Raw genomic sequence first — 11,865 nt, 5'->3', positions numbered from 1 at the left:
GTTCAAGTCAATAATTATGCTTTTTGATGCCATGTCTGTTATGAAGAGACATTCACACAATTATTTTACTAATTATGCCTGTAAATTACACATTTAATCAAATGATTTCACATAAAGGTTTCATGTTTAGTGTAAAATCTAAAGGACACTTAGGAATCCAATCACCATCTACGAACTAAATACTTGACCAAAATTAGAAAGTAATTTCTTAATGTGTATTAGGATGATAGCTTTCAATTAAGTCCTTAAAAACTCAAATAAATGAATAAAATTCATATAGAAGGAGAGATAAACAACTTATATATATATATATAAAGTTTAATTAAATAACTTTGAGTTATAAGACACTTTGAAGATGAAAATCATCCCATAAATATTCGAGACAACTTATACAAACCCCAAAAGTCCCGTTGGGCCAAATCTCGTAGAAAACATTAATTAATCTCTCACCCCAAGGATCACAAAGAGAATTTGCTAAAATAGCTAAAACTTCCCAATCTGAGATTTCTACATAGTTTTCTAGTTCTATACATTTTAATCCAAACAAATGTATAAAACTCGCAACTGTATTACTAAGGGACATCTTAAAAGACTTGAACTCTTATAGTTTCTTCTCTCTTTCCTTTGCATAGACCTTTCATTTTGCAACAGATTTTATGTCACTCTAGGGACGCCATTTTGTATGATCTCACAACCTCGAAAACATGTCATTCGACGTTGTGCTCTTCCACTATGTTTCTTTGCTCGACATCCTAAACTCCAACTTGGAGTGATTCGAGTTTATCATCATTCAGCCATGTCTAAAATAAGAACCAAGAAGTAATAAGAATGGTTATACCATTTTATGCGACAACTTATGTCACAATTAATTGTAGAAGACAAAATCTATTTATGAAAAATTTAAGAACTAATTTAGACAAGAATTATATCAAGTCAAATTTATACACTTATTTAATAAATAAAATGGAAAGTCATAATTTATTTTATTTACACTATACGATTCTCATACATTTTTTTATCAACCAATCATTTTATTATTATTTAGATGATGAAAGAGAATAGTGTAAAACTTTTACACCTTTTTTTGTATGTACTACAATTAGTACTTACTTGTACTACTTAAACATTAGTACCATACAACAATACAAAAGAAAAAGAAAATATTATTTTGACACAAAGCACAAAGCAGTACGTCTTTCTTCACCATTCTTAAGAAAGAATACTTTTCTCCTAAGAGAAACAAAGAAAAAAAATGAGTATTCTTAAAAAATCTTCTCCTAAAAAAATTGCTCAATCAAGATGGAGCAACGGAGGTAAGCATAATATCATTCTTACTCTCTCCATTTAAATATGAATAATTTTTTTAATAAGTTGAGTCTTAAATACAATAGTGGTGTGTCTAACTAGATTATCTATGTGTCTGATGAGATTAGTGACACGTCATACCGGATTAGCGGCGCATTTGACAGAATTAGCGACGCGTATGATCGGAGATAATTTTCTGAAAGGTGTGTGCTAATTTAAATTTTGTAATTTTACAATTAAAATGAGATATTTGATGGAAAAATAGGATAGTAAACCAGGCTCTGATGTCATTGTTATTAAATTTGGAGAAAAATTAGAAATCAGTGTGTACCTTTTTTTGTTACAGCAGAAGGTGTTGATTTTGCTGTTAAATGAATTGCTCCAAGTCCACTTCATTTCTCTTAAAAAAAATTGTTTCACAAATTAAATGCCTTCTTTTGGATTTTGTTAATGTTTTGAAAATTTCACTATTTTTCTATGTCTTCACTAATATTTGTCACTCTTTTTCTTTCTCTAAGAAGAAGAATGAACTTGAGATATATTAGGGAAGTGGAACAATTTTTTTTATAACTGTTGTAATACCCCATACTTTTTCTAGCTTCATTTCGCTCCTAGAATGTCAAAGATTATCTTTAAAAATGAATATATTTTTTTACATATAGAATTTTCTAGATTTAGACCCTCTATTATGTAGAAAATTGAATAAGCATTCCACCAATATAAATTTCGTCCAAATCCGATACTCGGTTGAGAAGTTATGGCATTTTTTGTGTTTATAGTGTGCCATTCAAGTAACCATCACGTCGTGGTGAAAATTAAATCACCAATTGTCAACATCCAGTGGACTTCCACGATTTCCCCACATCGTGGAGAAGCCTAGTTTCCCAACAATCAATTTCTAGTATTCTAACGCGATTGTACCGTGTCGCGTTGATGGCCTGAATGGAATTCAAAGGTGCACCACGATAGCTCTGTATTGCAGAGAACTTTCGGTTCCCAATTGTCCTATTTCTAGTGAGCCACCACGATAGTGGCGTGTAACGGGGGCATATTAAATCAGGATTTTTATACCCTTTTTTAGTTTCGATTAAAGTTTAAAAAGAGGCACTTTGGCCAATTCCTAAGGCCCCAATTCGTCATAAACAAAGAATTTACCATTTTCAAAGCACTTTATGCTTATTTTCATCCATTCTGTCTTAAAGAAAAACCCTAGAGCTCCAAAGCTTCTTCTCCAAGAAATCAAATTCCTCCATTGTATTTCCAAGAAAGCTCCAAATTAAGGATTCCCAAGAAAAGATAATCAAGAACTCATCTTCAAGAACTCAAAGATGAATCAATAAGTCAAGATTCTTCATCTAATCATCTACCAAGTTATGTGGGGTTTATGAACAAGAATCGTCTTCCATCCTTGTGCCTAAAACCAAGTTTCAATTACAAATTCATATGATTTTGAATGAATATCTATAAGATTTGAATTAGGGTTCATATCCATTATTGCTATTTCTAAGATTATGAGTTTTTGAAGATGAATTGCATTTTTATTTTTCTACTTTCATGCCTATTTCAGTAAAACCTAGATTTTGAGATGAATTATCATTGTCTTCATTATCAAACATGATTATTATAATGTTTTGACATTAATCTGATGCATGGGTTATCAAGCCCAAATTTATATGTTGATATTTCAAAAAAGATGATGCTTTAAGCATCCTATCATCAAATTATTTACAAATTTTCAATAAAGTTTTGATCTTTCGATCCTTAAATAAGATTCGTAATCCACTTTTCAGATTTATCTCAGATTTTAGAATTCAAATTAGCTTTATTTATAGAATGGCTTAGATAAAAGCATAATTGGTTTCGTAACAATCCTTATACTAGTTTTTAAAGTGGATTTCCAACAGTGTGAGCATATAGGTTAAAAGGGAGTAGTATTTAGCACAGGAAGTGTGGGATTAGCATGCTCTATCTTCTACATAACAATGTAGCCAATATAGGTACAGATTATCAGTTTATTCCCATTTTTATATGTTTGACAGTTACAGATGAGATCAGTTTTCTTAGGTTATACTTCTTGGCATGAATATGACACCTCGCCCTATAATGAGGTTTTACCCATTGAGAAATAAGACGTTAGACTTTAAGATAGCTGACATAGTTTATGTTTGTTAGAAGAACCTCCCTCAAACCTACAGACTATAAATTTCAGCAAAGAATAATCTTTACAGGAAATCATTTAGAAAACCAAGTGCAAAGAATCACATCTCTATTCATATTATAATTTACATAAAGATATTAGCTACAGATTTCATCTTTCAGATTTTCAGATATAGAAGTGAGTCCCTTTTACAATTAGATAATATGATTTACAGATAAAAGATTAGTACTGCTTTCAAAATTAAATGTTATGACTAGCTAGATTTACAAAGTATGATTTGTTATTCATGATTACAAATTTCAGTATTTTAGATATTCCAGCTATTGTGAGTCCTCTACATTTAGCATGTATTATTTTAAAAATTATAATGATGAGATAAAGTGTTACTTATGTGTTTCACTCTCATATACTCAGTACATCCTTAAAGTATTGATCCATATATATTTCTATGTGATGCATTATCTCATAATGTAGGTTCAGGTGCTCAGTATCAGCAGTGTGAGTACTTCAAGCATCTCTATTTACATCCGATAGTTAGTGAGTCCTCATAGTTCGGGGACTTAGTTATTCAGCTTATTTTTAGCTTAGCTAGTTTGATGAATTAGTAGTTCAGATAGTTTGAGTTAGCTGGGGGTTCGTCCTAGTGATTCTCTAAATATTAGTAGTAGAGGCTTGTCAGACTGCTAGTTTTGATTCAAATTATTTAGTATTGAGGTTTTATACATTATTTTTAGATATTATATTCAGTCAAGTTTTCACATATAGTATGACTATTATGCCTATGTTTCCTATATTATGAGATTCAGACTTATTAGAAGGTAGAAAGGGTTAGCTTAAGGGTACTTATAGTATTGAGCACCGTGTGACATCGCAGGACTAGGTTTTAGGAAGTTTAAAACATGGTATCAGAGCCTAAGGTTTTTAAGAGTCCTACAGAGTCAGACAAGCCAAGTTACCTAGCGTCTTGATCATGGGTGTGAAGCGCACCACATTTATGAGCAAGAGGCCACGGGACATTCTTAGGAAATCATCTCTTTCTTTCATGATCTTGAGTTAGTTCTTGTTATTTTTTCTTTTAAAATTTGGAGGCACAATATTTATGGTGTGCATCTTGATGTGTTTACAGATCACAAAAGTTTGCCGTATGTGTTTACTCAAAGGGAGTTAAATCTTCGACAGATAAGGTGGTTAGAATTGTTAAAGGATTATGATATGAGTGTGTTGTATCATCTGAGCAAGGACAATGTAGTGGTAGATATCCTTAGTATTGTCTATGGGTAGTGTTTCTTATGTGCCAGATGATTAGAAAGAGTTAGTTTGAGAAGTTCATCGGTTAGCTAGATTGGGTGTGAGATTGGTTGATTCAGCTGAAGGGATTATTTGGGTTCAGAGTAGTTCCAAATCTTCTCTAGTTTCAAAAATGAAAGAGAAGCATGATAAGGATCCTAGTTTGGTCAAACTGAAGGAATCAGTTAAAGACCAAAAGGTAGAAGCTTTATCCAAAGGGGGAAATGGTGTGTTGAGGTACCAGAGTATATTGTGTGTGCCATACGTTGACGATTAGAGGCATCGAATGGTAACGGAAGCATATGATGCACATTATTCCATTCATCCAGGTGCTACCAAGATGTACCGTGACTTGTGGGAAAATAATTGGTGGAGTAGTATGAAGAAAGATATAGTAAATTTTTTGGTAAAGTGTGCAACTTTTAAACAGGTTAAGGTAGAGCACCAAAGCCTGGGTGGTACGTTGCAAGAATTTGGTATTCCCATTTGGAAGTGGGAAGTGTTGAATATGGATTTTGTGACTAGTTTACCCCATTCGTGTAGTCAGCATGATTCAATTTGGGTCATTGTAGACAAATTGACTAAGTCAGTGCATTTCTTACCAGTTCATATGTCCTACACAACTAAATATTATGCCAAGATGTGTATCAGAGAGTTAGTTAGATTGCATAGAGTTCCTTTGTCAATCATCTCAGATAGGGGTACTCAGTTTACCTTTCAGTTTTAGAGAGCCTTTCAGAAGGAACATGGTATCTGTCACGACCCGAACCGGGCCCTGGCCGTGATGAGTATTCTGAACCATGAGGCACAAAACATCCCTATCTGTCTAGTAATCACGTACACAATTCATATGATAAAAGAAATGCGGTAGATAATAACATTACGGAAAACATGTCCAAGAGTCATCTGAAAGCAATAATAGGGAATAATGTCCCAAAATTTCAAATCAACACCTCTATAACGTCTGCGAAATCTCTACTACATGACTAAAACAAATGCCTATCAGAAAACTGGGACAAGGCCCCCAGTAGACCCCAAACTAATAAGTTATAAAAGACACTGCTAGATAATCGGGCCTTCCAAAATATAGAAGGCTCACCAAGTGACTCTGCAAATCTGTCCGAGGAATCTACTGATTTTCTGGAACCCTAGACTGTGCCTCCGAACCTGGGAGAAAGGGGATCAATACAAAAGTACTGGTATGCAGAGATATCAAAAAAAAATATAAATATAATATTTTTACACAATATAGGTGAGATCCATTAAAAAGCAATTTCATATCAAATTATTTGAAAAACACATTGGCATAATGTAATAGTTTTCAATACCAATGTAATGCGATTGAGCTAGGTGGAATACCCTACAATTGTAATTCCACGGCTATGTGAAATCCACCTCTGGTGCTCGGCGGCCAAGCCTCCAATCCAAGTAGCCGCAAAAGGACCATTTTACCCCAAAAACGGAGTGTTTAAGTCACTTGAAATCTTTACATAGGCGCCACCCATTCCATTGCCTACGTTTAACATAGGCGCCGCCTAGGCTATCGCCTATGTTTACATAGGCGCTGCCTAGGCTATCGCCTATGCTTTCCAGTGGCCATGGGCGATTGGTTAGGTGACACATATCACTTTAAAAGCCCAAAACTTCTTGCTTGGGTGCCGGATTTTAGCAAAATTGGTATCGTTGGAAAGCTAACTCGAAGACCTATCATTTGACACACACTAGGCTCTTTAATTAAACATATATAGAGAGTTATAGTCAATGGAAGCTGAAACAAATTACAACGTCCACTAAAAATTAATCGATCGAAATAATTTCAGCTCATCCTTGAGTTGAAGGACCTCTATGGTCTAAATTCAAGCTTGAATCGATTCACATGCTACACAAAGAATTAACATGTTGTATTGGAATAGGATATATGGCTTCAGGATTTATTAACACATCGGAATCATGGTCTATATTATAGCCTAAAACGTGGGGCGTTGCATTATCCCCCCTTAGGACCATTCATCCCCGAATGATGATGCCGGACACAGACAGACACGATTTCAAGCATAGTAAAGGACTAGGAAAGATAAGTTAGTAATAGTACCTTCTATATCATCCTCCATCGAATCAAAAAAATTGGGATATATAATTCTGATGTCGTCTTCTAACTCCCAAGTTGCTTCTTCAACTTTATGATTCCTCCACAGTACCTTTACTGAGGCTATCTCTTTGCTCCTCAGCTTTCGAACTTGGCGATCAAAAATTTCAATGGGCTCTTCTTCATAAGACAAGAAATCTATCACTTTGACACCCTCTACTGACAATACCAAGAATTGATCTCCAATGCATTTCATTAACATGGATACATGGAATACCGGATGAACGGAACCCAAACTTACAGCCGATTCTAGCTCATAAGCAACTGCACCAATCTTTCTCAGAATCTGATATGGCCCTATATAGCAAGGGCTCAATTTACCCCTTTTTCCAAACCGTATAACTCCTTTCATAGGAGAAACCTTGAGAAATACCCAATCACCAACTTTAAACTCTAGTTCTCTTCTCCGAACATCAGCATAGGACTTCTGATGACTCTGAGCAGCCTTGAGTCATTCTCTAATGATCTTCACTTTCTCCATCACCTGATGAACAGGATCAGGCCCATATAACTGGGTCTCTCCAACTTCATACCATCCTATCGGAGACCTATATATCCTCCCATACAAAGACTCAAAAGAAACCATCTTGATGCTGGCGTGGTTACTATTATTGTAAGGAAATTCAACCAGTTGTAGGTGATCTACCCAAATACCTTTGAAATCAATGATGCATGCCCTCAATATATCCTCGAGGCTCTGACTGGTATGCTCAGCTTGCCCATCCATCTGAGGGTGGAAAGCTGTGCTTAAATTCACTTGTGTACCTAAACCCTTCTGAAAAGATCTCCAGAACTGAGATGAAAACTGCGCATCTCTATCGAATATAATGGACACTGGTGCCCCATGCAACCGAACTATCTCCTCATTATACATCTTAGCATAACCCTCTCCCGAATAATTAGTCCTCACAGTCAAAAAGTGGGATGCCTTTGTCAACCGATCTACGAACACCCATATAGAATCATACTGGTTTCGGGATTTTGGAAGTCCTATAATAAAGTACATGTTAATCATCTCCCACTTCCATAAAGGTTGGGCTATCTCTTGGGAAGTACCACCTAGCCTCATGTGTTCTACCTTCACTTGTTGACAGTTCAAATACTTGGACACAAAATCAGCTACATCATGTATCATTTTATTCCACCAATTTAAGGTTTTCAGATCATGGTACATCTTAGTAGAGCCTGGGTGAACGACATACCTCAAAGAGTGTGCCTTATTAAGGATTCTTTCCCGCATTTCATCTACATTCGAAACGCACAACATACCCTGAAATCTTAGAAAACCATCACCACCAATTTCAAATGACATAACCTTTTGTTGACCCACATCTTTCTTGATTTGGATCAAGATGGGATCTTCAACCTGCTTCTCCTTAACTTTTGCACAAAGGGATGACTTAGCTAACGCATGAACAATTACCTCTCCATCTTCAAAATCTAAGAGTCGCTCTCCCAGATTTGCAAAGCGGTGAATATCTTTCACTATCTCTTTCTTTCCTTCTTCTACATGAGAAAGGCTGCCCATAGGCAACCTGCTGAGGGCATCGGGTACAATATTTCCCTTGCCCAGATGGTAATGCAGACTCATATCATAGTTTTTCAAAAGTTCCATCCAACTTCTCTGCCGAAGGTTTAATTTTTTCTATGAGAAAACATACTATAAATTTTTATGGTCAGTATAAATATCAACATGCACTTCATAAAAATAGTTCCTCCAGATTCTAAGTGTGAATACCACGGCTGCTAACTCCAAGTCATAAGTGGGGTATTTGCGCTCATGCACCTTTAAATGCCTAGATGCATAAGCTATCACCTTACTATGCTGCATCAAAACACAACCAAGTCCCACACAGGACACATCACAATAAACCACAAAACCATCTACACCCTCAGGAAGGGTCAAAACAAGAGCAGTAGTCAGCTTGTCCTTCAACTTCTCAAAACTGTTTTCACATAAGTCAGACCACACAAACTTTATCTTTTTTTGAGTCAGTTTAGTAAGAGGAGCATCTATGAAAGAAAAACATTCTACAAACCTTCTGTAATACCCTACTAAACCCAAGAAGCTTCGAACATCGGTTGGAGTCGTGGGTCTAGTCATTTTCTCACTGCTTTAACTTTCTGGGGATCCACTCTTATCCCATCACTGGACACAATATGCCCCAAGAAGGAAATATCATATAACCAAAATTCACACTTAGAAAATTTGGCATACAACTGATGATCCTTAAGGGTCTCAAGAATAATTCAGAGGTGATTGGCATGATCCTATTTACTCTTAGAATAGATCAGGATATCATCAATAAATACAATGATGAACAAGTCAAGAAACTAATGGAATACTTTATTCATAACATCCATGAAGGTTGCAGGGGTGTTAGTCAACCCGAAGGACATGACTAGAAATTCGTAGTGACCATATCAGGTTCGAAAGGCTGTCTTGGGAACGTCTGACTCCCTATCTTTCAACTGATGATAACCCGAACGAAGATCTATTTTCGAAAAACACTTAGCACCCTGAAGCTGGTCAAAAAGATCACCAATCCTAGGAAGAGGAAACTTGTATTTAATCTGACCTTATTCAGCTAACGATAGTCTATGCACATACGATGGGAACAATCTTTCTTTCACACGAAAAGTATAGGTGCACTCCAAGAGGACACACTAGGGCGAATAAAAATCTTATCTAGAAGGTCTGCCAGCTGCTCTTTTAACTCGTTCAGTTCCGCAGGAGCCATTTTATATGGCAGAATAGGAATAGGACGGGTGTTTGGCAACACATTAATACCAAAATATATTTCCCTATCAGGTGGTATCCCTGGGAGATCTTCAGGAAAGACTTCTGGAAATTCATTTACTACAGGGACTGACTAAAAAGGAAGATTTTCAACTCTTGAGTCTTTTATTCGGATTAGATGGTACATACAACCTTTAGAGATAAGCTTTCGGGCTCTAAGATAAGAGATAAAGTGACCTCTAGGTTCTATAGAACTCCCTGCCCATACAATTAGTATCTCATTCCAAAAAAAAATGACCTTTCGAGTTCTGCAATCAAGGGTGGCATAATATGAATAGAGCTAGTCCATCTCAAGAATATCATCAAAATCTACCATATCAAGTTCTATAAGGTCGGCCACAATATCCCTACTAAGAATAGACACAACACATTTTCTATAAACCCTTCTAGAAATAATAGAATCACCTACCGGAGTAGAAACAGTGAAGGGTTCTTCAATGACTTCGGGCTCGAACCCAAAACCAACAGCCACACAGGGGTTCACATAAGATAGAGTAGACCTAGGATCAAGCAATATATAAATATCACGAGAAAAAATTTGTAACGTACCGATGACAACATCTGGTGAGGCTTCCACCTCTTGGCGGTTTGTTAAAGAATATAACCAATTGCGACCGCTCCCGATAGCTGAAGGGGAACCCTTTGGAGGAAGAACCATGGGGCAGCTTGGGACCTAGTCCTCTTTGTATTTTCTCCAGCAGAAGGGCAATCTCTCTGAAGATGTCCCACCTTACCACAAGTATAACAATTTTTCCCTTCAAAAAAATGCTTCCCTAGGTGATTCCTCCCATAAATCTCACACCATGGATACGTACGACACTGTTGGGCCATACTCCCCTACGACTGAGTATCTAGGGCTCTCGATCCATGATGAGTCTGGAAAATCTGAGATCATCTATCTGCTGGTGGTCCGGGCGCTGGGGTACTGGCAGCAGACTGTGCATTACTCCATGATTCTTCTTTTGCCATCTATTTCCCCAGTTGCCACTCTATCGCTGGTTGTAATTCTGATCCACAGTTCTGGCTCTTTTTGCTTGCCTGTCTCTCTCTCTTGTTTCTAAAATTTTGTTTTTCTTCTCTTCTATCTGCTGTATATGAATGGTCAGCCGAGCAAAGTCTAACTTCTTGTTCAACATAGCCCCCTGGCACTCAAGTACCAGGTTATAAGCAAGGCCAGATGCAAATTTCCTAATCCAGGCCCTCATATTACTAGTCAACTCTGGTGCATAGTGGGATAGATTTTGACACTTCAAAGTATACTCCTAGAAACTCATACTGCCCTGCTTCAGATTCATAAACTCTTCTTTTTTGGCCTCCCTCAACTCCAGAGGAAAGAATCGATCAAGGAAAGCTTCCAAAAATTTGCACCAAACTGTGGGCTCAGCACTCTCACCTTTTGCATCCTCCCTGTCAGCATACCACTGATTCGCAACATCCTTGAGCTAATAAGTTGCTAGTTCCACCCCTTCAACATCATCCACATGCATTACATTAAATATCTTTTCCATCTCATTTACAAACTCCTGTGGAACTTCCTCCACCTTAGTGCCAGTGAACTTAGGTGGGTTCATCTTCATGAAATTTCTGAACCTAGTAGCCTCAGATGTAATAGATGCAGACCTAACATCTTCCGATCATTGAGCTTGGTTAGATACCAACTGTGTTAGCATATAAATAGACTATCTGAATTCTGCATTTGAAATATCTCCCTGAGCAGTTGGTGGACGGTTGACATTAGTCCGCGGATCCCAAGGAGGAGTGGTCTAGACTCTCGGAGTAGGAACAAATTTTAGAGTGTGAGCTCTGTTATGGGTCTGCATCCCATGGGTGGGACAAACCTCATATTCCTGAGCATTCTGATCGATAATACGACGTGCAGGCATAACTGTGTTTCTGAAATAATAGAGATCATCGATTAGGAGACAGTTCAGACTCTGAAGCATGAGCTAAATCATAAAGGAGGGGAACATTTACTAAACACCTAGTAGTCTCGTGCTTATAAGTGTAGTGCTCTACAAACGCATAAACAAGACTCTACCCAATGCGATTTTGCAGACACCCTAGGACCATGAACCGTGCTCTAATACCAAGTTTGTCATAACCCGAACCGGGCCTTGGCTGTGACGAGTATTCCAAACCATGAGGTTTGAAACACCACTATCTGTCTGG

At 37.0% G+C, this 11,865-nt stretch overlaps 1 long non-coding RNA gene across 2 annotated transcripts in view; it reads left to right on the top strand.

The window, feature by feature from the left end:
- The first annotated feature begins 1,143 nt into the window (after nt 1–1,143).
- The window catches only part of LOC107842108, a 29,393-nt gene continuing 18,671 nt past the window's right edge, over nt 1,144–11,865 (top strand). Inside the window, exons 1-2 of one of the 2 annotated variants that reach the window (XR_001665615.2) lie at nt 1,153–1,313; nt 1,434–1,508. This is a non-coding gene — a long non-coding RNA (uncharacterized LOC107842108). Of the gene's footprint in view, nt 1,314–1,433; nt 1,509–11,865 lie in introns of both variants that reach the window. The other variant, XR_007044796.1, reaches the window with a different exon arrangement.

This window comes from Capsicum annuum, chromosome 9, assembly GCF_002878395.1.
Source record: "Capsicum annuum cultivar UCD-10X-F1 chromosome 9, UCD10Xv1.1, whole genome shotgun sequence".
Classification (NCBI taxonomy): domain Eukaryota; kingdom Viridiplantae; phylum Streptophyta; class Magnoliopsida; order Solanales; family Solanaceae; genus Capsicum; species Capsicum annuum.
This window is presented reverse-complemented; position numbering and strand designations above follow the sequence as displayed.